The sequence below is a fragment of the Balaenoptera ricei genome, chromosome 3, assembly GCF_028023285.1.
Source record: "Balaenoptera ricei isolate mBalRic1 chromosome 3, mBalRic1.hap2, whole genome shotgun sequence".
Classification (NCBI taxonomy): domain Eukaryota; kingdom Metazoa; phylum Chordata; class Mammalia; order Artiodactyla; family Balaenopteridae; genus Balaenoptera; species Balaenoptera ricei.
The window spans coordinates 164,575,927-164,601,920 of NC_082641.1; the positions used below are offsets into that span (position 1 = coordinate 164,575,927).

At 42.9% G+C, this 25,994-nt stretch overlaps 1 protein-coding gene across 1 annotated transcript in view; it reads left to right on the plus strand.

Moving 5' to 3' along the window:
* Window positions 1–2,942: 2,942 nt before the first annotated feature.
* Window positions 2,943–25,994, plus strand: part of RASGEF1C (RasGEF domain family member 1C) — a 95,963-nt gene continuing 72,911 nt past the window's right edge. The window contains exon 1 of the mRNA XM_059919686.1: window positions 2,943–3,018. The gene's annotated coding sequence lies outside the window, so the exon portion shown is untranslated. The remainder of the gene's footprint in view (window positions 3,019–25,994) is intronic.

Here is a 25,994-nt window from a genome sequence, read left to right on the forward strand (position 1 = left end):
GGAGCCCGCCCCTGGGCCACACGCAAAGAACAGAGTTCCAGCTCCTTACCCCCAGGAGGCCCTGACCTGGACCTGGCCCCTTCCACCTGGGCTTCTGTACTCTCCCGCACCCTCTCCTCCTCTCCAGGCACAACTGCCTCCTGTCTTTCTCACAAAAGAAGAGTGCAAGCTGGCCACAGGGTCTTTGCTCCTGCTATCCTCTCTGCCAAGGACAATGTTCCCACAGACCTTGTAGGGCTGACTCCTCCTTTGGGTCTCAGCCCAAACCCCATGTGTCCAGAGAGGCCTTTCCTGAGCCCTTCCATCTAAAGTAGCCCCGGACACACTCAAAGACCTCACCCTGTGTTGGTGACTTCATGGCACTTAGGATTCTCTGAAATGATCATTTTTATTATTCTTTTGTTTGTATGGTTAGTTTTCAGTCTCTTCTCTCTAAACTGTGGGCTGTGAGGTGGCAAGAACCCCATGTCCAGCTCTCTGCGGTATCCTAGCATCCGGCATGGTGCAGAGCACACATAGGCCCTCAGGAAATATCCACCAGAGGTGTGTCCCAGGGCGGGGCTGGGGCAGAGTAGACTGAGATGATAGCTCTCGGGATTGCTCACCCTCTGTTCCAACACCGGACACTCCGGGGACTAGTCCCTGGGCATATTCTGGAGTGGGAAGTTAGGCTGGGGCAGCACAGGCCAAAGGGACTTGATGGATGCAGGTAGGCAGGGGAGGGGCCCGGGAAAATGTGGTGCCTGCATGGGGCCAGACCTCTCCCAGGGTCTAGCCACGGCACCTGCAGCCAGTGTCCCCCAAGCTGGGGACAGCTCAGAGCAGAACTCGCTGCTGGCCTCGAGGCTCGGCTGAAGGAGCTGCTGGGAGGTGGTGACTGCAGCACGTGCTGTACTCTCAACACATACCTGACCTCCGGGGCAGTGAGACAGGATGCAGGAGACCTCAGGAGACACGGCCTTCTTCCCTGTCACGGGCATAGCCCTGCCTCGCTCAGGCAGCTGGGACATGTGCTGTGGCCACAAGCAAGTCCACAGGTTTCAGTTCCTCCACCAAGCACTGCCCCGACTCCAAGCAGCCCCAACCCTGCACCCAGCGTGACAACAGTGCCTCAGGGGTCCCCAAGCCTTTGCTCACAGAGAGGGGTGGGGTGGGATAGGGAGAGACTGGCCCTCCTCCTCTGAGCTACAGTCTGCCAGGGGGCCCTGAAGTGCTGCTCGGGCCTCAGCGTGTCACGGGTGAGTGGGCCAGCTCTCCTGAGTCCTCTCATGCAGCCCTCTCTCCCTAGAACCCCAGCATGTCTCTGAGGCCTGACCTGAGGGTTTGGGCCGTGGGGTGAGAATCAGAGAAGACCCACTGGCCTCAGGACTGGCCTTAGCGCCTAAGCCCCAAGGCGAATCTGCATGCTGGGAACCTCCCCCAACCTGCCTCTGTTTCTTCTTCCCCTTCACCACAGCCTGGTCGTTGGCACTGGTTTCAGGCATGACCCTCACTGGGACCAGCCTCTGGCCCTAGCCTTGTCACAAGGCCCTGCTGCCTCCCTGCCCAGCCCAACCAACCCACCTGCCCTAATACATCTATGAGCCCCAGGCAGATGCCTGCTGTCTCCAGGCCTCAGTTTTGCCAACTGTGCAAGATACCGGCTGGACTCTGTTGTTTTCATTTGTCCAGTCTTCTGGAAACAGCCCTTGGGGCATGCTAGAGCAGAGCCCTACTCCATCCTCAGGCTTAGCACAAGGGCTACTTCACCCTCAGCACCAGGGAGGCAACACCCAGGCCTGTAACCCTCATTCTTCAGGTCTTTGGAAATAGCCAGAGCTGGCCTCCTCAGAGCCTCTGCGGCAGCTCTGGACTCTCTTGGGAATATCAGGCACGTGTGCTCTTTCTGAGGGTGTCAACCCAGGGCTGCTAGGGGCCATTCTGCCATAGAAGTTCTGGGAGATGGGAGAGGTGGATTCCTATTCATAATGTTTAAGCGTCTGCATCTAACTATTCCTGAAAGCAGAATACCTGGACTTCTAATGCTTCATGAGCCAATAAATTATTTTTGCTAAAGCTAGTTGGGTTGGGTAACCTGCCACATCTCCTCAGGCAGGTCCTGACTAAAGCAGAAGACAGATATCCTGACCTCTACACTGGGACAAACCAGGACACTTTTAATGTCCAGGTGGAGCCAGCTGAGAAAGGTCACCGGATCTTGTTCAGGCGCCCTCCTCCATTCTAAAAGTGAAATAGCACACCGGTTATCCTCTTAGTTATCCTCTTAGTAGCTCAGTGTCTTCACAGTGGTGACCCACCCTCCCAGTGGGCCAGTTCCCGGGACCACCTCCCCTACAGAAGCCGCTTGGGGGTTGATGAGCACTCCTCCCCACCCTTTGATGCCCACCCTGTGCCCACCAGGCACAGGGGCACAGACAAACCACAATTCAGTAGCCATCTCAGGAGGAGAGACCAGAGGGGCGGCCAGAGCCTAGCCTTGAGGAAAACAGGTGAACCAGATTTTAGGGTGCCAGGGGTTTTCCAGGTGAGGGAGTCGGCGGGGGTCAGTTCAGGTGCAGAGTCCAGCAGAAGCCATGCTGGGGCGGAGGGGGTTGGCATCTGATGCTTGTAGTGGGTCCCCCTCCATGGGGGTGGGAGGCGAGTCACAGCTGAGGGTTCTGAATGCAAGGCTGCACGTGTGGCCTTGACCCTGAGGCCTGCAGCAGAGGAGAGGCCTGGTGAGCAGGGACACCTCGGGTATGGGAGGCCTCAGGAGGGAGCGGGAATGGGACCGCCCGGCAGGGGCTTCCGCAGCCCCTCCCCTCGCCCTGCCCGCCCTGCGCTTCCCCATGCTGCCGCGAGGGGGCGCCGCGCCGCGCTGCTACAGGGCCGGCCGCCAGCGCACGGCGGGCTGCGTCCAGGAGCCGGGCGCGCGGCAGGCAGCGGGCAGCGGCCCGGCTCCGCAGCGCCGCGGCTGGCAGCGGGCGCGGCGGGCGCTGCCCATGGGTTGGTCTCCGGGGTTGGGCGCACCGGGAGCCGGTGAGTTGGGGCACGGCCGGGCGGGACACGGGCGCTGCGGGCAGGGGCGCTGGGAGGGGCTGCGGCGGCGGCGGGGCGCGAGTGCCTGGTAGGTCGCGACGCGGAGGTGCGGGGCTGCGAGCCTGGCGGGACGGCGGGTGTCCGGGCCGCTGCCCGGGGACGCGCAGGGCTGACCCGGGGCACAGGTGCGCACGCGGGTGACAGTGCGCGTAGCCGGCCAGCCGGAAAACCGCGGCGCGCGAGAGTGTGCAGCCTTCGCGGCAGGGGTGGTGGGAGGTGGGAGGGGCTGCGAGGCGCGCGGAAGTGTGCCCCAAGGGGCGCGGGTGCGTGGGCAGGGGTGGCGACCGGGAGGGGACCGGCGGAGGGCACACCCCCAGCCGCCGTTGCCAGAGACCGGCTGTGCCGCGCGCGCCCCGCCACTTGATTCGGCGCGAGCAGCTAGCTTCCTCAGTTGTTCGGGTGGCAGGAAAAGCCAGCCTGGACCCAAGGCCTTCCCAACACTAGACCTCAGTTTCCCAAGCTGCGAAATGGGAACAGCAAGGCTGACCTGCCGAGTGGTTGCGAAGAAGGGAAAGGGCCTTGTCTGTGGGAGAAGAGGGTGGTGGTGTCTGTGAAGCTGGGATCGGATTGAGGAAAGGATCAATGCTGCCGCCAGAGAGCCTGCAGGGACAGTGGGGTCATCTCCGGGTTCTGGGTGTGTCCCTCACTCAGTGACGGCAGGCAGGGCCAGGGAACCCGTAGTCCACTCCTCTCTGTGTTTAGGTGGGGAAAGGGAGGCCGGGAGGGGAAGAGGCAAGGGGAGGCTCCCGACCCTCCCCCAGGCTCAGCGTGGGGAGCGATGTTGAAAAGACAGACAAGCCAGCTTGGGGTGGTGGAGGGGCTCACACCTGCTCCCCCGCCCCTGCCTCCTGGGCCCCTGAGGCAGGTGTTCTGCTGAGCCTCAGGAGTCAGAGAAGTGTCCTGGGAAGATTTTCCTGCAGGGCAGGTGCTGTGTCCCCATCTTAGAGTTGAAGTAACCGAGGCTTAAGAGAGGTGACACGACTTATTCAAGGTCTCAGGACCATGAAGTGGCAAAGCTAGGGTTTCAACGGTGGTAGGACTGGTTCCAAAAGCCATACTCCAGCCACTGAGTCAGGGGAGTGGCTGGAGTTGTTGGCTCACTCGCCTAGAGCATCCGTTGAGCTCCTACTGTATGGTATCTGCTCCTGGCCCCAGTGAGTGCTTACAAGCAGGTGTGGGAGAAGGAAGCTGAACAAGTAATCAAAGGAAAAACCAAGGTCATGGCAGAAGATAAGTGGTAGGAAGAAAATAAAACCGGGTAATTAGGGTAGAGACTAGGGGAGGGGGGAGGGGAGCCTTATCCTGGTCAGGGAGTGTGTCTCTGAGCAGTGACCACTGGCTGTGATGTGAACTCCCACAAAAAGATCTGAGGGTGCAAGGCCCCTGAAGCAGGCACAGGTGGTGGGTGGGAGGAGCTGGCACAGAGCCAGTTATGTGAGCTGTGGAGTTTGAATTTTCCTCTGGGTGCAGTGGGCAGACCCTGGAGGGTTTAGAGTTGTGAGTATTGAAAGGACGTCCCTGAGGTGGGTGGAGAGGACGGCAGGGGGCAGGAGAGGGAGCAGGGGTTTTCAAGGATGAGCCAGGGATTTTCAAGGATGAGCCAGCTGGCTGCTGGATGTGGAGTCTGCCATCCTGGCAAGGCCAGGGGCATGAGAAGGGCAGGGTCTTCGGCAGGTGGGGGAGTTGTTAGCTGTGGTGGACAAGAGAACCTGGTTTGGTCTCAAGCACTGCCCCACTTCCTGCATCCTTCCGGGTGCCGATCTCAGATCTCCCTGTGCCCGGCAGGGGAAGGAGTGCCTGCCTGCCCCGAATGTGTAGAGAAGAGATGCTGGCTGTTTGGGCTGGGTGTTCAGGTTGGTCTCTGCATCCTCTGACATGTTCCCATAAGTCTTTGAATATTATTCCAACTCTCACTTGTACTTTGACCCAGACCTAGAGTCAGCCATTTCTCAAGAAGCCTTGGTGTCTTTCAGTGGGGGTTGGGAGTGGGGCTAGAAACCAGTATCTGGGCATTAGATGTGCTCATTGCTACCTTGGCGTCATTGGCTCTAGGCCTTCTCAGTGGACTGAGCCAAGCGCTCTTTTTTTAAAACTAAAAGTTAATGTTTCCATCTCCTTTCTCCCACAGTAAGAACCTGCTTCCCACAGAATATAAATATATGTAATAATTTGCTTAATCCTAGAATACACCCAGAATAGTTTCAGAATCACTACATCCAAACCACTACCAATCAAAACCTACCAGGTCAAGTTCAGGATTTCTTTGGCTGTAAAGTCATCACTATGTGAGTATGTTCTCAATTTGATATACCATTAGTTTCATCTGTTTGTGTTTGCACACAGTTTGGTGGTTTTTTTCCCTTTAGTCTTTATGATATACTTTTATTTTTTGAATATGTAAAACATTTGTTTTACATGGTCCAAAGGTCAAAACTAAAAAAAAGAAAAAGAAAAAAAAGAAAAGCTGTACTTAGAAGTCTCAATCCCATCCCTGTCTCTTCGTTCTTGTTCCCATACCATGGGTAATCATTTGAAATCATTTCTGGTTTATTCTTCCTGGGTCTCTTTTGCAAAATAAGCCGCTCATGCGTTATTACAAAAGTTAGCATGTACATCTTTTTTGTGCCTTGCTTTTTTCAGTTAAAAATGTCTTTTTACCAGTTCACAGAGACTTCCCGCATTCTTTTGTAGAGCCACATAGTACTCCATTCTGAGGCTGTTCCCTACTTATTCAACTGTCTTATGGATGGGCATTTGGTTTTTTTCAGGCCTTTGCTATTAAAAATAGTGGAGTAATGGATAACCTTGCCTAGAGATTGCTTGTGTTTGTGGAAGCATATTATTAATTCCAAGAAGGAAGAGTAAATAAATATTTATTTTGTTAACTATTCTCAATTCCCCTCTTCCCAAATTTTGCACTCCTACCAGCAAGGTATCACAGTGTCTATTTCCCCCACACCCTCGTGGATCTAAGAGCCAGGAAATAGTATTTCAGTGCATTTTAATTTACATTCCTATTATTATGAGTGAAATTAGACAGCTTTTCATTTGTTTACGAGTCATTTGATTATCTTTTTTCTGCGAATTGCCTGTCCATATATTTTGTCCATTTCCTTTTGCATTTGGGGGGATTCTTTAAATTGGATTTAAAAATTTGTTCAAAATACATATTAGAGATATTTATTTAGTGCTTTATCTTTGTTATATTGCAACTATTTCTCCCAGGTTTTTTTTAACTTGTTTATGGTGGGTTTTGCCATTAAAAGCTTTCTATTTTTAGATAGTTGATTTAATCATCCTTCATTTATTGCATCTAAATTTTGAATCCTAATTAGAAAGGCTTTTCTCACACTCAGTTGTAATGGAATTCACCTATGTTTTCCAATACTCGTTTGGTTTTGTACTTAGTTTACAGATCCAATTTAATCTTTTCCCAAATGTCTATCCCTCTATCCCAACACGATTTATTTAAAAGGCCATCTTTTCTGCAAGTGATCTGAAATACACCTGTATCATACTAAACATCCAAATGCAGTTGGACCTATTTCTGGGCTTTCTAGTCTGTCTCACACCTCTGTCCGTTCATATGCTGGTCTTACACGTAGGAATTACATTGTGTGTGTGTGTGTGTGTGTGTGTGTGTGTGTGTGAACAGCAAGGAAGACTGTATCTACAACTATTGCAACAGGGGAAAGAGACTGAACTCAATACCCATTATTGTGTTTTGATATCTGGTAGGGCTAATCCTCCTTCCACTGCTTTTAATTTCAGGGATTTCCTAGCTATTCCAACATGTTGCTGGTAGCTCTTGTTAGGATCCTGTTAAATTTATGTATAACTTCAGAATAATTGATGTTTTTATGAAGTTGAGTCATCTTATCCAAAAACAAGGAATGTCTTCCTTTGTGTTCAAGACTACTTAACCTTTTACTTGTTCAAGACCTCTTTCAGGAGCATTTTGAAGTTTTCTTCACGTTCTTTGTCAGGTTTATTCATGAGTATTTTACCTTGTTTGTTTATAAAAGTTTTTTTCCCATTATATCTTGTAACTTGTTATTGTCTACGTGTATGTTATTTTATATCTATCTACCTCATTAAATTTATTTTGTTGTTAGACTCTGTTAGATAGTTCAGATATTCTGTCATCTGAAAATTGAAATACTTTTACTACTTTACTGATTTTTATGCATCTAATTGCTTTCTCTTATCTAATTAAATTAGCTAAATACCTCTAATTCAGTATTAAATATTGGATATAATAGGCACCCTTACCTTGCTCCTGACCTTAGTAAAAAGACCTCTAATGCTTCTTCCATTAAGAAAGATGCTGACTTTAGGGTAAGAATATATATATATATATGTACATATATATATATGGAGTATCCATTAATTTCTATTTTATTGGGTGGTTTCTTAAAGTAAGGAGTGGATATTGATTTTTGTTGAAGACATCTGTGGAGACAATTATGATATTTCTCCTTAGCATAATTAATAAGGTGAATGATATTAATGGATTTCCTAATATCAGGTCTGGGATGAGAGTGAGACAAACAATAAGACACAAAATTTATTAATATGAATAAGCCATCTTTGCATTCATGGAATAGAAACCACTAGGGCATGATATATTTTGATATGGTTGGATTAGCTATCTATTGCTCTATGGCTGTGTAATGAATTACCGTAAATGTAGTGGCGTAAAACAACACACACATACTATCTCATAGTTTCTGTAGATTTGAAGTCCAGGCGTGGCTTAGCTGGGTTCCTGCTCGTGTTGGCCAGGACTGGGTTTTCATCCAGAGGCTTAACTAGGAATGGATTCGCTTTTCCACTCTTATGGTTGTTAGCAGACTTCAGTTCTTTGTGGTTGCAGGACTGACAGCTTAAGTGTTTGCTGGTGGTTGGAGTCTGCTCTCAGCTTCTGGAGGCCACCCACAGTTCCTGGGGACCACCTGTGGTTCTTGCCACATGGGCTTCCCCAGCATGGCCTCTTTATCAGGCCAGCAAAGAGAGTCTCTAGAGTAAATCTGCTAGACAGAGACCTATGCAGGGGAATCAGGAGGTGATATCCCATCACTTTTGCGATATTCTGTTGGCTAGAGGAAAGTCAAAGGTTCCATCTGCACCCAAGGCATGAATACCAGGAGATATAGGGATCATGGTCACCCTAGAGTCTGTCCACCACAATGGTGTTGGATTCTGTTTGCTAATCTTTCTTTTTGCTAAAGTTTCCCCAGTCATCTCTTGGTTTGATAAAGCTTAGCTTTCAATGGGTTTTTCAGGAAGGGCTCATGAGTACAATAGTCCCCGATTTCTTTCATGTTGAATATGTTTTCTATAACCCTGATACTTGAAGGATAGCTTGGCTGGTTATAGGATCCTCACCTACACTTTCTTTCCTTGAGTTTGTTAAAATGCTGCTCTGGATGGTATTTCTTACATGTTGTTGACAAGAAGTCTGAAATAAACATGCTTTCCTTCCCTTTGTGAGTGACTTGATCGTTTTTCTTAGAGCTCCAAAGGATTATTTTTTTCTTTACCTTTAACGTCTAATCACTTTACTAGGAAAAGTCTTGGAGTTGAGCATTTGAGATGTTTTCTCAAGAATGGGTGGGGGCTTTGACTATGCAGATTCAAGTCTTCTTTCATTTCTAGAAAGTTTTCTTGGATAATAATAATTTTAAATGTTAAAATTTTTTTCTTCCAATAATATGTCTGTATGCTAGATCTTTTTTTGTTTTTTGCCTGTCTTCTATATATATCACTTTCTTTATGGTTCTCTTCACTGCTGTTTTGTGGTTGTTTTCATTCATTTCCTCAATGAGCATTTAAAAAATTTTCAGTCAAATCTATTCTCCCTAAGAGAGCTTCTAATTTAGTGTTCATTTCTGAGTTGATTTTGTCTTTCATTTTCTTTCCTGAGTTTGGGAAACTCCAGTTTCACGCTTACCTATTTTTTGGTCCGTATCAAATTTATACTTCAGATTTTTTTTTCATATCTGAATGTTTTCTTAAGGCAGTTCAAGTTGGGGCAGTGTTAAATTGTTCCCCTGTGAACTGATTTGTGGGCAGAATGCTTGTCATTCTTAAATGGTTGTCAACCTTAAATTGGTTTGTATGGGTATTGTCTGTTACCTTCTGTTAACTTAGAAATGTCTTTAGGTTAGCTGGGACTGGTAATAATAAAATGAATGTAGGCAGGAGTTGGGCATATGGATAACATCATGTTTCTTAGTTCAAGAATTCCCTCTTCTGTTGGTTTAGAGAAGTGCAGTATCCTTACTTGGTGTCTTTAAGGCTTTGGGATGGTTATGTGTCTTCTGTGTTTACTTTTGCTTCTGTAGGTCCTTGAATTTCCATGCTACTTCTTCCTATCTACTACCACCAAGCCTCCAAGGGCCTCTACTTCAGAGCCATGTCTCCTAGAAGCAGGACATTTCCAAGACAGCCGCCTCTGGTCCCACACACTTTGTCCCCTTTCAATTCCCCAGTATTCAGTGCCTTGATCCCCCCTGGTCTCAGACCTGCTCTCAGAATTTCCCCACGCAGGTGGGACTTTCTCCTTCTGGTGTTATTTTTTCTAAGGTCTTGGACCTAGCTCCCTGCTCCTCTTTCCCACGTGGTCTCTGCCTGGCCCTCAATACCAGCGGGCTCTGGAGCAGGCTCTGCAAGTTGGGTCTCTTTCATACCAATTTCAGGTGGGCAGCAGCCTGTCTCCTGATCATGTTCCAGGCCTGGGTGTGGGTGGTTTTATTTGCTCTTTTGGTTCATCTTTATGGAGAGGTTTGGATTTAGCTGACTGCTGTTATCTATGGGGACCCAGAGATTTCCCCAAACTTTTTACTTGGAAAGCTTCATAAAGAATGATGTACTCTTCACCTAAATCCATCACTTGTTAATATCTCACAGCATGTGCTTTATCTCAGTGCTCATTACTTTTGCTGAACCATTGAAGAGTTAGTTACTGGAATCATGCCCTCTGCCTAAATACATCAGCATCCCCTTAGAACAAGGATGTTCTCCTACAAAACCTCTATTCAGGTATCACACTCAAGAAACTTAACATTAACACGTTTCTCATAAACAGTCCATATTCAGCTTTCAACAGTTGCCCCAGTGATGTTTTATGGGTCTTATTTTTACATCCAGGATCCAGTCAGTGATCAGGCATTGCCCTTGTTTGTCGTGTCTGTTAGAGTCTGTTTAATCCACAGTGGTTTCTCCATATTTTTTGGTTGATCTTTCCTGTGTTGTTTTGAAGGATCTACATGAATTTTCTCCCATAACCTGTATTTATTGGACTCCCTTCTCAAAATTTGATTCAGGTTAACTGTTTTAGGTTGAAACTGCTTTAAAATTACCAACTGTGATGTGTGTCACCTTCGGCCTGTGTGTCCTGTGCCCTCCTGGAGGCCAGGACGTCTGCCAGGAGCGTGAGGGGAAGGGTTTTGGGGAGAGAGGCTAAGGAACCTGGGGCTGAAGGCTTTCGCCAGGCATCCTGTGGAAATGTTAGGCTCTGGCCTCCATTTCCCTTCCCACCCTTCAGGCATCATTCCCAGTCTCCTTCCTGTCACTGTCAATACACCCTTGGCCTGTGGGCCTGGCCCTGTGGGCCTGGCTCTACCTCAGGGGGTTCTCTTTTACTGCAAAGGTGCCCACCATACCCCTTTCATGCAGGGCCCCCAAAGATTCTCCAGGGAACCAGAGATAGCACAAGGCACCCAGGTCACAGAGACTGGGGTTTGAACCCGCTGCTTCCTCACTGGGTGACTGCTCTTACACTCCCAGGATCACTTTGGATTTCAAACACCAAATGGGGCCCATAATGCTGGTGCCTAGTGCAAAAGAGGAATCCACTCTGTGCTTATTCCCTTCCCTTCCTGGTGACCCAGCATGCATCCCTCACTTTTGGTAATGATGACGAAAGGTGGCCTGACCCTCCTTTGCCCTGCAGAGCTCCCTGGGGCCGGGGCCTGTAGAAAGGAGCCCTCTCGTGTGTGTCATGTCATCTCCGTGATTTCCTTAGGGTCTTACTACCCCAGGCACCGCCACCAGGGATACCCCAAACTGCCAAACCACATAAACTTAGCCAGGAAGAGTCTTATGGACTAACCTGTGAAAGGTCCATGAACTTGGCGGGGGGGTCACCTTCGTTTTATTACTTTTGAGTAAAGCTAACACAGGCTCCAGTGTTGTCAGTTAAAGGCCTTTCAGTCCTGGCACCAGGGATCATCCTAATTGGTGAATTCCTGCCTTATATGCAAGGGATCTCGCCAAGGACTGCAAGGAATGCAGCCCCTTGGAATCAGCTAAATATTGCCCCTGCAGAGTCATTATGTACTTGGTTAATTTGGTCAGTAAATTGTTCATTTTTTGTTTTTAAATCCAGGCAACATTCAAAAGTACATGAGTCTGGCTAAATAATAGTAATTAAATGGCCACTTCTCTCTTTGATGGTTGAAGCACCTGCACAGTGCCAGCAGCTGTGTACCTGTGACCTCACAGCAACTTCCGTCTTTCCTTTCCTCTGAGGAAACAGAGGCTCAGGGATGTAAGTGGACTTTGCAGGGTAATCCAGCCAGTGTGGGCCTTGGCACTTGGTCTATGCTGTTTATGGTCTGAGATGTTTACAGCCTGGGCTATTCGTAAGCAGTGTGGCCTGCCCTCTTTTCTGTCTTTATGAGGTCTCTACTCTCTGCTCAGCCACCTGTCTGTCCATCCATTTGACCACCCACATGCTAAGCAGCTGCCCAGTTTCATGCCTGAGCTGGGCTCAGCCAGGAGTGCCTCTCTGAGTGCTTACTATCTATCAGGCAGGGTGTGTCAGGTTGTTTATAAACATTCTCATGAGAATGGAAATAAGTAAAATAGAAAACTAACAGTAGAGAAAAAAACCTTTTGAAAAGGTTAATAAAATTGATAAATTCCAAGACTAAGTAGGCGAAAATACAATTTATCAATATTCTACAGACATTAAAAGGATAACAAGGGATTTTTATGAAGTACTTTATACCAATACATTTGATAAAAGGAACAAATGCTTGAAAGATAAAACCATAATTGACACAAGAAGAAGTAGAAAATCTGAACAATTCTATTTCTGTTAAAGAAATTGAATTTATAATTAAAAACTTTCCCAGAAATAAAATGTCACGTGGCTTTCCTAGTGAATTCTATCAAATATTTAAGAAAGAAACACTATTGCACACTCATTCAATAAGCAGATTTAATATGTGTGGTAATAAATGCTGGAGACAATGTGGATCAATAGAAACCCTTCTGATCTATGTGTGGGAGTGTAAATTGGTTCGCCAGTTTGCAAAACAGCTGAGAATTATCCAGTGAGGTTGAATATATATACTTGCAGCATATCCTGCAAAGGAGCAGTTCCATTGCTGATGTGTCCCCGAGAGAATTGTGTGTGCATGTACTCCCAGACCCCTGCTCTAAGCAGCAATAACTGGAAGCAACCTATGTTCCATTGGCAGGAAAATGGAAAAATAAATTATGGAACACTCATATATGAACAGTCAGAGAGCAGACTCTTAGAAACATTGTATGGAGGTAATCTTCATCCATCATGGTAAGTGCAAAAAATCAAGTCACTAGTACTGTACAGAATGACGCCATTTTTTTTGGTTTTTTTTTTGGCTGCGTTGGGTCTTCATTGCTGCGCACGGGCTTTCTCTAGTTGCAGCAAGCGGGGGCTACTGTTTGTTGCGGTGCGTGGGCTTCTCAATGTGGTGGCTTCTCTTGTTGCGGAGCACGGGCTCTAGGCGCACTGGCTTCAGTAGTTGTGGCTCGTGACTCTAGAGCGCAGGCTCAGTAGTTGTGGCGCACAGGCTTAGTTGCTCCGTGGCATGTGGGATCTTCCCGGACCAGGGCTCGAACCCATGTCCCCCTGCATTGGCAGGCAGATTCTTAACCACTGCACCACCAGGGAAGTCCACACACCATTTTTTTATAAAACTTAAAAGCAATTAAACGGTACAGTATATTGTTTAGGGATACGTATTTCTGGGATAAATTTTTTTCTTGTAAGATATATACTCTTAGCAACTTGCAAATATACAGTACAGTATTGTTAACTATAGTCGGCATGTACATTACATGCCCAGGACTTATTTATTTTATAACTGGAAGTTTGTCCCTTTGACCCCCTTCACCCATTTCACTCACCCCCACCCCCACCTTGGCAACCACCAATCTGTTCTCTGTATCTATGAGCTCAACTTTTTGTTCTGTTTTGTTTTGTTTTAGATTCCACATATAAGTGAGATCATACAGTATTTGTCTTTCTCTGTCTGACTTATTTCACTTAACATAATGCCCTCAAGGTCCATCCATGTTGTCACAAATGGTAGGATTTTATTCTTTTTTATGTCTGCATAATATTCCATTGTATATATATAAATATACCACATTTTCTTTATCCATTAATCCATTGATGGACGCTTAGGTTGTTTCCATGTCTTGGCTATTGTGAATAATTCTGCAATGAACAGGAGGGGGCAGATATCTTTTTAAGTCAGTGTTTTTGTTTCCTTCGGGTGAATACCCAGAAGTGGAATTTCTGGATCATATGGTAGTTCTATTTTTAATTTTTTTAGGAACGTCCATGCTGTTTTTTAAAGTGGCTGCACCAATTTACATTTCCACCAATAGTGCACAAGGGTTCCCTTTTCTCCACCTCCTCACCAACACTTGTTATTTGTCTTTTTTATAATAGCCACCCTAACAATTGTGAGGTGATATCTCATTGTGAATTTGATTTGCATTTCCCTGATGATTAGCGATGTTGAACATCTTTTCATATAACTATTGACCATCTGTATGTCTTCTTTAGAAGAATATCTATTCAGATATTCTGCCCATTTTTAAATCAAATTGTTTGTTTAAAAAAAAACATTGTTTTTTGCTGTTAAGTTGTATGAGTTGTTAAAAAAAAATTCCAGATAGTGGGAATGATGAAAGTAGGGTGGGTTGGGAGGATAGCACAGGAGGGGTTGACAACATTCCACCGCCCAACTGGGTGGAGAGCCTCCAGGCATCTAATTTGTTATCATGCTTCATAACTTATATGTTACAGATAATCTTTTTATGTAACAAACATTTCATAACAAAATCACTTTAAGTGAATGCTAAAATGTTGAAAGGAGTTCTCACATTTTCTTCCCAAGTTCCTCATGTTGGTCTTTACTCTGGGGACACACTTCCTACTTTGGAGACCACTAAGTTAATCAAACCACCAGATCACCGGGGTACTGCTCTGCAGCAGGCCCTGGCGCAGGGCGGCAGTGTCCCCTACCTCATGCGTGGGTGAGAGAGGGCCATAGTCAGGGTCAACTCAAGAGAGGCTTCCAGGAGGAGGCTATACCTCAGCTGCTCTGGAAGGTCAAACAGCAGTTAGGCAAAATGTGGTGGTCAGGTAAGCAAGGAAGAAGGAGCCAGGGTCCAGGCCCCTGGCACGAGAGACCCTGGCAGCTCAGTGCCTGCTCTCTATATCTTGGCTGTGAGCAGCTTGAGGATAGGCACTGGCCCACTCTGTCACTGCCATCCTGCACAAGGCTGGAAGCACAGCTCAGGAGGGCTCTCTGGGCCTTCTGAACCAGCCACTGCCCAGTTTCCCTGCCAATCCTCAGCAGGCCCAAAACACTAGAGAGCAAGGCAGAGGAGCCAAGAGGGAGGACCCCAGGCTCCGAGGGGCAGAGCAGGTCACCCTGCACACTCACACACCTAGACACCACCTGGGCAGGCGGATTTGGGTATGTGCCTGGCTCTGATCCTCAGAGAAGGTTATCCATGATCCGGAGCCCTGGTCGGGAGGTGCGATCCACTTGTGACATATTTCCATGAGGATGGTTGAACTCTCCAGTTCCTTCACATTTAATGGCAGTATCCATCAGTCATGTGGGAAAGCTCCCCAGCTCAGGAGTTCTGACAACCGGCTGCTCTGACAAACCCCTTAAGAATAAAACATTGCACACTTGGTGGTTTGTGTGAACGTGTGCAAGGGGGATTGTCGAAAGGGTTAAGGAGGCTGAGACAACAGTGTGTGTGACAGCTGCTCCCCTGATGTCAATTGCAGGCCCCCAGTGGCCTATGCTTTGAGAACAGATGTTTCTGCATAAATGCAGCCAAATTCTTTTAGCACTTTGGATGAAGAAAAGGACTTTAAGTGTCTGCATGTTGCAATTCTGAAATGTTTGCCAGGGAAAATGTACTTATAATTTGCAAATAGCGTGTAAGAAGAAGGAAGAAGTTAGGTTATTGCACCATACATAACCAATTTCATGAGCAGAGTCATTAACAGATGCACATTGCATATAACAAACATGATCAGTGGCCACTCACCTTAATGAGGAATGCCCTCATTCCTTCCTATGGCCATTTTCACCCCTGGCTCAGACAGGGAGGGCAGCCCAAGGTCACATGGCACCCAGGCCCCCTGCAACTTTCAGGGGGAAAGTCACAGACTTTCCTTTTTTTTTTTTTTAATTTTTATTGGAGTATAGTTGATTTACAATGTTGTGTTACTTTCAGGTGTTCAGCAAAATGAATCAGTTATACATATACATGCGTCCACTCTTTTCCCATGTAGGCCATTAGAGTATTGAGTAGAGTTCCCTGTGCTACACAGTAGGTCATTATTAGTTATCTATTTTATACATAGTAGTGAATATATGTCAGTTCCAGTCTCCGAATTTATCCCTCCCCCCCCTTACCCCCTAGTAACCATAAGTCTGTTTTCTACATCTGTAACTCTATTTTTGTTTTGTAAATAAGTTCATTTGTACCCTTTTTTTAGATTCCACATATAAGCGATATCATATGATATTTGTCTTTCTCTGTCTGACCTACTTCAGTCAGTATGGTAATCTCTAGGTCCATCCATGTTGCTGCAAATGGCATTATTTCATTCTTTTTTACAGCTGAGTAATATTCCATTGTATATATATATACCACATCTTCTTTATCCATTGCTCTGTCGATGGACATTTAGGTTGCTTCCATGTCCTGGCTATTGTATGTATAGTGCTGCAATGAACATTGGGGTTCATGTATCTTTTCAAATTATGCTTTTCTCTGGATATTTGCCCAGGATTTGGATTGCTGGGTCATATGGTAGCTCTATTTTTAGTTTTTTAAGGAACCTCCATACTATTCTCCATAGTGGCTGCACCAATTTACATTTCCACCAACAGTGTAGGAGGGTTCCTTTTCTCCACACCCTCTCCAGCATTTGTTGTTTGCACATTTTTTTGATGATGGTCATTCTGACCAGTGTGAGGTGACCTCACTGTAGTTTTGATTTGCATTTCTCTAATAATTAGTGATGTTGAGCATCTTTTCATGCGCTTTTTTGGCCATCTGTATGTCTTCTTTGGAGAAATGTCTATTTAGATCTTCTGCCCATTTTTTGATTGGGTTGTTTGTTTTTTTGACATAGAGCTGCATGAGCTGTTGTATATTTTGGAGATTAATCCCTTGTCGGTTGCTTCATTTGAAAATATTTTATCGCATTCTGTGGGTTGCTTTTTCGTTTTGTTTATGGTTTCCTTTGCTGTGCAAAAGCTTTTAAGTTTAACTAGGTCCCATTTATTTATTTTTGTTTTTATTTCCATTACTCTAGGAGGTGGCTCCAAAAAGATCTTGCTGCGATTTATGTCAAAGAGTGTTCTGCCTATGTTTTATTCTAAGAGTTTTATAGTATCCAGCCTTATATTTAGATGTTTAATCCATTTGGAGTTTATTATTGTGTATGGTGTTAGGGAGTGTTCTAATTTCATTCTTTTACAGATAGCTGTCTAGTCTTCCCAGCACCACTTATTGAAGAGACTGTCTTTTCTCCATTGTATATTCTTGCCTCCTTTGTCATAGATTAGGTGACCATAGGTGTGTGGGTTTATCTCTGGACTTTCTCTTCTGTTCCATTGACCTATATTTCTGTTTTTGTGCCAGTACCATACTGTTTTGATTACTGTAGCTTTGTAGTAAAAATTTTTTTTTCTTATGGAAATTCTCAAAAACTTAAACATGTAAAGAATAGGATAAACATGAACCGCATGCATTCATCTCCTGGCTCCCACACTATTAGCTCATAGCCCATCTTCCTTTATTTGTACTTCTGTCCTGTTAGGTGTTTAAAGCAAATCCAAGACACCCTATCATTTCCCCTGTCATAATTATGATATGCATCAAGGAACTGATAGGGATTTTATTTATTAGCATCATGCCATTGACACACCTAATGAAATTAATAATAATTTCTGATTATTGTCTAATAGCCAGTCTATAATCAGATGCCCCAATTAATTCAGAAATATTTTTTTATAGTTGGTTTGTTCAAATCAGGATCCTAGCAAGTTTCACACATTGGACTTGATTTTTATAACTCTTAAGTCTCTTTTATTCTATAAATAGTCCTCCCCCCCCACCTTTTGGTTTTTTTGGGGGGTTTTTTGGTCTTCATTCCATTGATTTCTTAGAGAAAAGGGGACATTTGTCCTGTAGAGTGTCCCATGTTCTGAATTTGGTCTCCTTCTGATGTCAGTGAACTTGTTTGTCTATCCCCCATACTTCCCTAACCAAGCAGTTTGATCTAGAGCAGCACTGTCCAGTAGAAATATCATGGAGCCCTATGGGTAATTTGAAATTTTCTTGTAGCCACATTAAAAAAGGTGAAATTAAGATTAGTAACATACTTTATTTACCCAAACATATCCAAAGTATTATCATTCCAACATGTAATCAATATAAAAGTTAGCAATGATATATTTTACGTTCCTTTTTCATATGGTCTTTAAAATCAGATGTTCATTTGTGCTCATAGCACATCTCAGTTTGAATATTGTGTCATCGTAAATAACTAATCTGTATTTCAATTTCATAAAAATTAGTTGAAAAGTTGAAAAACATACTTAAATGTTTTCTAACAACTATCAAATATCACATTTTATAAACTTCTTTTTTAAACATGTGTATAACTGACATACAGTAGACCCGCATGACACATGTAAACATGTAAACACTCATGAATCCATCACCACAATCAAAATATCTATCTACCTACTTTCACTCAGCAAAATTATTTTAAAGTATATCCATGTTGTTGTGTGTATCAACAGTTTCTTCCCTTTCATTGCTGAGCAGGATTTCTTTTGGTTGGATGTGCCACAACTTGTTTATGTGGTAGACAGCATTCTAAGATGGCCCCCAGGATTCCCACTCCTTGGGGTACATGTGCTGGATAATCCCCTCCCCTCGACTGTGAGAGGGACTTGTGAATATGAGATTTTAGGCTATTAGGTTACATTATATGCCAGAAGGGATTTTGCAGATGTAATTAAGGTCACTGGCTAGTTGACTTTGAGTTAATGAAAAAGGAGATTATTCTGGGTGGGCCTGACCTAATTGGGTTCTTCTGGAAGTCAGACAGGTTTAAAGCCTCTCCTTTTGGCCATGAAGGTGCAAACTGCCATGTTGTACAGAAGGTGGGTGGCCTCTTAGAGCTGAGGGCCTCAGTCCTGCAACTGCAAGGGATTGAATTCTGCCAGCCAGCAGTGAAGTAGGAAGAGGAACCTAAGGCCTAGATGAGATGGCAGCCCTGCTGGCGCCCTGATTTCAACCTGGTGAGTCCTTGAGTGGAGGACCCAACCAAAATGTTCCAGGATCATGACCCAAAGAAACTGAGAGATAATTAATTTGTTTAAGTTTTCAGTAATTGTATTCTAAGTTTATGGTATTTGTTACAAAGTAATAAATATCAAATACATGTATCCATTGCATCTGCTGATGGACATATGGGTTCTTTATGCTTTGGGACTATGATAAATAAAGCTGCTATGAACACTTACATGCAAATCTTTGTATGGATACCTGCTTTCATTTTTCTTAGATAAATACTTGGGAGTGGAATGGCTAGGTAATATGGCAAGTTCATGTTTAACTTTTAAAGAAACTGCCAAATTCTTTTCCAAAATGGTTGAACCCTATAACAATGTATGGAAGTTCCACTTGCTCGACATCCTTGCTACACTTGGTATTGTCAGTCTTTTTCATTTTATCTGTTCTGATAGTTGTAGAGAGGGATCTCATTGTGGTTTCAATTTTCATTCACCTAATGGCTAATTATTTGGACATCTTTCCTTATGCCTATTTGCCATCTGTGTATCTTCTTTGATGAAATGTCTGTTCAGATATTTTGCATATTTAAAAATCAGGTTTGTTTTCTTATTACTTTTTGAGAGTTCCTTACATGTTCTGGATACAAGTTCTTTTTTTTTTTTTTATAAATTTTACTATTTATTTTTATTTTTGGCTGCACTGGGTCTTCATTGCTGCGCGCAGGCTTTCTCTAGTTGCAGCAAGCGGGGGCTACTCTTTGTTGCAGAGCATGGGCTCTAGGCCTGCAGGCTTCAGTAGTTGTGGCACACGGGCTTAGTTGCTCTGTGGCATGTGGGATCTTCCTGGACCAGGGCTCGAACCCGTGTTCCTTGCATTGGCAGGAGGATTCTTAACCACTGCGCCACCAGGGAAGCCCTGGATACAAGTTCTTTATCAGTAAGTGACTTATAAATTTTCCCCTTAGTATGTGACTGTCGTTTATTTTCACAGTGTCTTTTGAGGAACAGAGTTTTTAATTTTGATGAAGTCCACTTTATCCATTTTTTCTTTTCAATTATGTTTTGGTGCTTAAGGAATTTTTACCTAACCCAAGGTTACAAAGATTTTTCTCCCATATTTTCTTCTAGAAACTTTATAGTTATAGGTCTTACTCTTAATCTGTGGTCCATTTTGAGTTAATTTTTGCTTATGAGGGGAAGAATGTATCAATATCAGTTTTTTTGCATCAGATAACCAATTGTTCCAACACCATTTATTGAAGTGACCATCTTTCTTAACTGAATTGCATTTGCATTTTCTTAAAAAATCAATTAACCATAAACTTGTGGGTCTGTTTCTGGCCTCTCTATTGTATTCCAGTGATCACTTGGTCTATCTTGATTTCAGCACCCCACACTCTTGATTACTATAGCTTTAAAATAAGTCTTGAAGACAGGAAGTGTAAGTACTCCAACTTTGTTCTACTTTTCCAAAGTAGTTTTAGATGTTCTCGTTCCCTTGCATTTTGAAATAAATTTGAGAATCAGCTTGCCAATTTCTACCATCTATAGATCAATTTGGGAGAATTGACAAGAATATTGAATTTTCTGATCTATGAACAAACATTTATTTAGATCCTTAATTTCTCTCAGAAATGTTTTATACTTTTCCAGGTACTCTTGCACATCTTTTCTCAACTTTAGCCTTCAGTACTTTTTTATCTATTGTAAATCATATTTTTAAATTTCAATTTTCAATGTCTTGTTGCTGGTAAATAGAAATGCAGTTGATATTTGTATATCGATCTTGTACACAGCATCCTTGCCAAACTCATTTATTAGTTACAGTGCTTTTAAAGGAATTTCAACATAGATGATTGCATCATTTACAAATAAAAATAGTTTTATTTCTTCCTTTTCAATCTGGGTGCCTTTTATTTCCTTTTCTTACCTCATTGCACTAGTGAAACCTCCAGTACAGTGTTGAATAGCAGTAATAAGAGTGGACATCCTTGCCTTTTCCTGATCTTAGGGGGAACACATTCAGTTTTTCACTATTTGGTATGATATGAGCTGTAGGTTTCTCACAGATGCCCTTTATCAAGTTGGGAAACTTCCTTTCTATTCCTAGATCGCTGAGAGTTTTTTATCAGGAATGGATTTTGAACTTTGTCCAATACATTTTGGCATCCTTGAGATGATCATATGGTTTTTCTTTTTTAGTCTGTTAATATGGTAAATTACAAAGGTTGTGTAACCACAACCTCATCTAGTTCCAAAACATTTTTATTACTGCAAAATAAAACCCCATGCCCCTTAAGCAGTTGCTCCCAACTCTGCCCTCCCCCAGCCCCTAGCAGCCACTTATCTGTTTCTAGCTCTACAGATGTACCTATTCTGGATATTTCATATAAATGGAATCATACAGTATGTGACCTTTCGTGTCTGGCTCCTTTCACTTAACGTTTTTGAGGTTCATCCATGTTGTAGCATATATCAGTACTTCATTGCTTTTTATGGGTGAATAATATTCCATTGTATGTATATACCACAATTATTTATCCATTCATCTGTTGATGGACTTTTAGGATGTTTCCACCTTTTGGCTATTGTGAATAGTTCTGCTATGATCATTCATGTACAAGTATTTGTTTGAGTACCTGTTTTCACTTCTTTTAGGTATATAACTAGGAGTAGAACTTCTGGGTCTACGATTAACTTACTGAGGAAGCACCAAACTGTTTTCCATAGTAGCTGGCCATTTTACATCCCCACTAGCAATGAGCAAGGGTTCCAGTTTCTTCATATCCTCACCAACACTCATTACTTTCCATTTTGTTGATTATGGCCATCCTGTGGATGTGAAGCGGTATCTCATTGTGGTTTTGATTTGTATTTCCCTAATGACTAATGATGTTAACCACCTTTTCATTTGCTTTTTGGCCATTTGCAGATCTTCCTTGGGGAAATGTCTGTTCAAGTCATTTGCCTGTTTATTTTTTAAATTGGGCTGTTTGTCTTTTTGTTGTTGAATTGTAGGAGTTCTTTATATATTCAGGATACTAGACCTATATCAGACATATGATTTGCAAGTATTTTCTACCATTCTGTAATTTGTCTTTTTAATATTCTTTATTTTATTATTTTTTTTTTGTCTGCATTGGGCCTTTGTTGCTGTGTGCGGACTTTCTCTAGTTGCGGCAAGCAAGGGCTACTCTTCGTTGCAGTGTGTGGGCTTCTCATCGCAGTGGCTTCTCTTGTTGTGGACCACAGGCTCTAGGCACACAGGCTTCAGTAGTTGTGGCTCGCGGGCTCTAGAGCACAGGCTCAGTAGTTGTGGCACACGGGCTTAGTTGCTCCGCGGCATGTGGGATCTTCCCAGAACAGGGATCGGACCCGTGTCCCCTGCACTGGCAAGCGGATTCTTAACCACTGTACCACCAGGGAAGCCCTCATATTCTTTATAATGCCATTTGCTGCACTCAAGTTTTTAATTTTGTTTTATCCATTTGTTCTTTTGTTGCTCATACTTTTTGTGTCATATTTACAATTCCACTGCCAAACCTAATGTCATGAAACTTTCCCCTTATGTTTTCTCCTAAGAGTTGCTTACTTTTAGCTTTTATATACAGGTCTCTGATCCATTTTGAGTTAATTTTTGCATATGGTGCAAGGTAAGGGTCCAACTTCTTTTGCATTTGGATATCCAGTTATTCCAGCACCATTTGTTGAAGAGACTGTTTTTCCCTATTGAATGATCTCAACACCCTTTTCAAAAATCAACAGGCCATACATGTATGGGTTTATTTCTGGACCCTTGATTCTGTTTCATTGATCTGTATGTCTGTCCTTATGCCAGTACTGCACTGTTTTGATTACTGTAGCTTATAGTAAGTTTTGAAATCGGGAAGTGTGAGTTCTCCAGCTTTGTTTTCACAATTCCATATGAATTTTAAGATGGGTTTTTGATATCTGCAAAAATGGCCATTGGAATTTTGGTTGGGATTGCATTAAATATATAGATCACTTTGAGTAGTATTGCCACTTTTATGATATTAAATCTTCTAATCTATGAACATGAAATATCATTCCTTTTATTTAGGTTTTCTTTCATTTCTTTTCAACAATATTTTATAGTTTGCAGTGTACAAGTCTTTCACCTTCTTGGTTAAATTTATTCTCAGATATTTTCTTCTTTTGGAGGCTATTATAAATTGTATTCCCTTACCATCACATCAAAAAGAATAAAATACCTAGGAATAAACCTACCTAAGGAGACAAAGGCCAGTACTCTGAAAACTATAAGACGTTGATGAAAGAAATAGAAGGCAACACAAACAAATGGAAAGATACACCATGTTCTTGGATTGGAAGAATCAATATGGTCAAAATGACTATAATACCCAAGGCAATCTACAGATTCAATGCAACCCCTATCAAATTACCAGTGGCATTTTTCACAGAACTAGAACAAAAAAATTTTAAATCTATATGGAAACACAAAAGACCTCAAATAGCCAAAGCAATTCTGAGAAAGAAAAACGGAGCTGGAGGAATCAGATTCCCTGACTTCAGACTATACTACAAATCTACAGTAATCAAAAGAGTATGGTACTGGCACAAAAACAGAAATATAGGTCAATGGAACAGGATAGAAAGTTCAGAGATAAACCCACGCACCTGTGGTCAATTAATCTATGACAAAGGAGGCAAGAATATACAATGGAGAAAAGACAGTCTCTTCAATAAGTGGTGCTGGGAACACTGGACAGCTACATGTAAAAGAATGAAATTAGAATATTCTCTAACACCATACACAAAAATAAAATCAAAATGGATTAGAGACCTAAATATAAGACCTGATACTATAAAACTCTTAGAGGAAAACTTAGGCAAAACACTCTTTGACATAAATCGGAGCAAGAGTTTTTGGAGCCACCTCCTAGAGTAATGGAAATAAAAACAAAAATAAATAAATGGGACCTAGTTAAACTTAAAAGCTTTTGCACAGAAAAGGAAACCATAAACAAGACGAAAAGACAGCCCTCAGAATGGGATAAAATATTTTCAAATGAAGCAACCGACAAGGGATTAATCTCCAAAATATACAAACAGCTCGTGCAGCTCTGTGTCAAAAAAACAAACAACCCAATCAAAAAATGGGCAGAAGATCTAAACAGACATTTCTCCAAAGAAGACATGCAGATGGCCAAAAAGCACATGAAAAGATGCTCAACATCACTATTATTAGAGAAATGCAAATCAAAACTGCAATGAGGTATCGCCACACACCGGTCAGAATAACCATCAAAAAAATCTGCAAACAATAAATGCTGCAGAGGGTGTGGAGAGAAGAGAACCCTCCTACACTGTCGGTGGGAATGTAAATTGGTACAACCACTATGAAGAACAGTAGGGAGATTCCTTAAAAAACTAAAAATAGAGCTACCATATGATCCAGCAATCCCACTCCTGGAGCTATATCGGAGAAAACCATAATTCGAAAAGATACATGAACCCCAGTGTTCACTGCAGCACTATACAATAACCAGGACATGGAAGCAACCTCTGTCCATTGACAGGAATGGATAAAGAAGATGTGGTACATATATACAATGGAATATTACTCAGCCATTAAAAAGGATGAAATAATGCCATTTGCAGCAACATGGATGGACCTAGAGATTATCACACTGAGTGAAATAAGACAGACAAAAAAAGACAAATATAGGATATCACTCATATTTGGAATCTAATTTTAAAAAATGATACAAATGAACTTGTTTACAAAACAGAAATAGAGTTACAGATATCGAAAACAAACTTATGGATACTAAAGGGGAAATGTGGGGGGAGGGATAAATCAGGAGTTAGGGTGAACATACACACAGTACTATATATAACATAGATAACCAACAAGGACCTACTGTATAGCACAGGGAACTCTACTCAATATTCTGTGATAACCTATATGAGAAAAGAATCTAAAAAGTATATGTACATGTATAACTGAATCACTTTGCTGTACACCTGAAACAAACACAATGTTGTAAATCTACTATACTCCAAGAAAATTTTTTTTAATTTAAAAAATAAATAGGGATGTCCCTGGTGGTCCAGTGGTAAAGAATCTGCCTTCCAATGCAGAGGATGTGGGTTCGATCCCTGGTCGGGGAACTAGGTTCCCACATGCAGCGGGGCAGCTAAGCCCACATACCACAACTGCTGAGCTCACATACCTCAACGTGAGAGCCCACATGCCGCAAACTACAGAGCCCACACACTCTGGAACCCATGCGCCACAACTACAGAGCCCACGTGCCCTGGAGCCTGCGCACCACAACTAGAGAAGGGAAAACCCACACGCCACAGCTAGAGAGAAGCCCACATACTGCAATGAAGAGCCTGCTCACCGCAATGAAACATCCCGCATACCTCAACGAAGATCCCACATGCCGCAACTAAGACCTGACACAGCCAAAATAAATAAATAAATAAATAAAAATAAAAAATAAAAGAATAAAGGTAAAAAATAAATTGTTTTCTTAATTTCTTTCAGAGTATTAATTGCTAATATATAGAAAAACAACTGATTTTTGTGTCTTGAGCTTGTACTTTTGCACCTTTACTGAAATTTTGTTTATTAGCTCTAGTAGTTTATTTGTGGATTCTTTGGGATTTTGTATATAGGGGATCATGTCATCTCTGAATAAAGATAGTTCTACTGTTTCCTTTTAATTTAATGCCTTTTATTTCTTTCTCTTGCCTCATTGCAGTGTCTAGCATTTCCAATACAATATTGAATAGCAATGGTGAAAGCAGACATCCTTGTCTTACCCCTGATGGGAAGGCTTTTAATAACAGTTTCAATTTCTTTGATAGATATTGGGCTATTCGGGTTATCTATTTCGACTTTCATGAGATTTGATAGTTTGTATATATTAAGAAAATTTTCCGTGTTATCTATTGTCAATTGTCAATTGATTGGCATAAAGTTGTCCATGATATTTCCTTATTATCCTTTTGATATCTTTAGAACTTGTATTAATGTCACCGCTCTCATTTGTGATATTGGTAATTTGTATATTCTCTCTTTTTTCCTGATTAGTCTGACTAGAAGTTTATTAAATTTTTTTATCTTCTCAGAGAACAAGGTTTTTGGTTCATTGTTTTGCTGTATAGTTTTTCTGTTGTGTACCTCATTTATTTTCTGCTCTGAATAGTATCATTTCCTTTCTTCTACTTACTTTGGGTTTCATTTGCTGTTCTTTTTTCTTAAGGTAGAAGCTGAGGTCATCAATGTGAGTA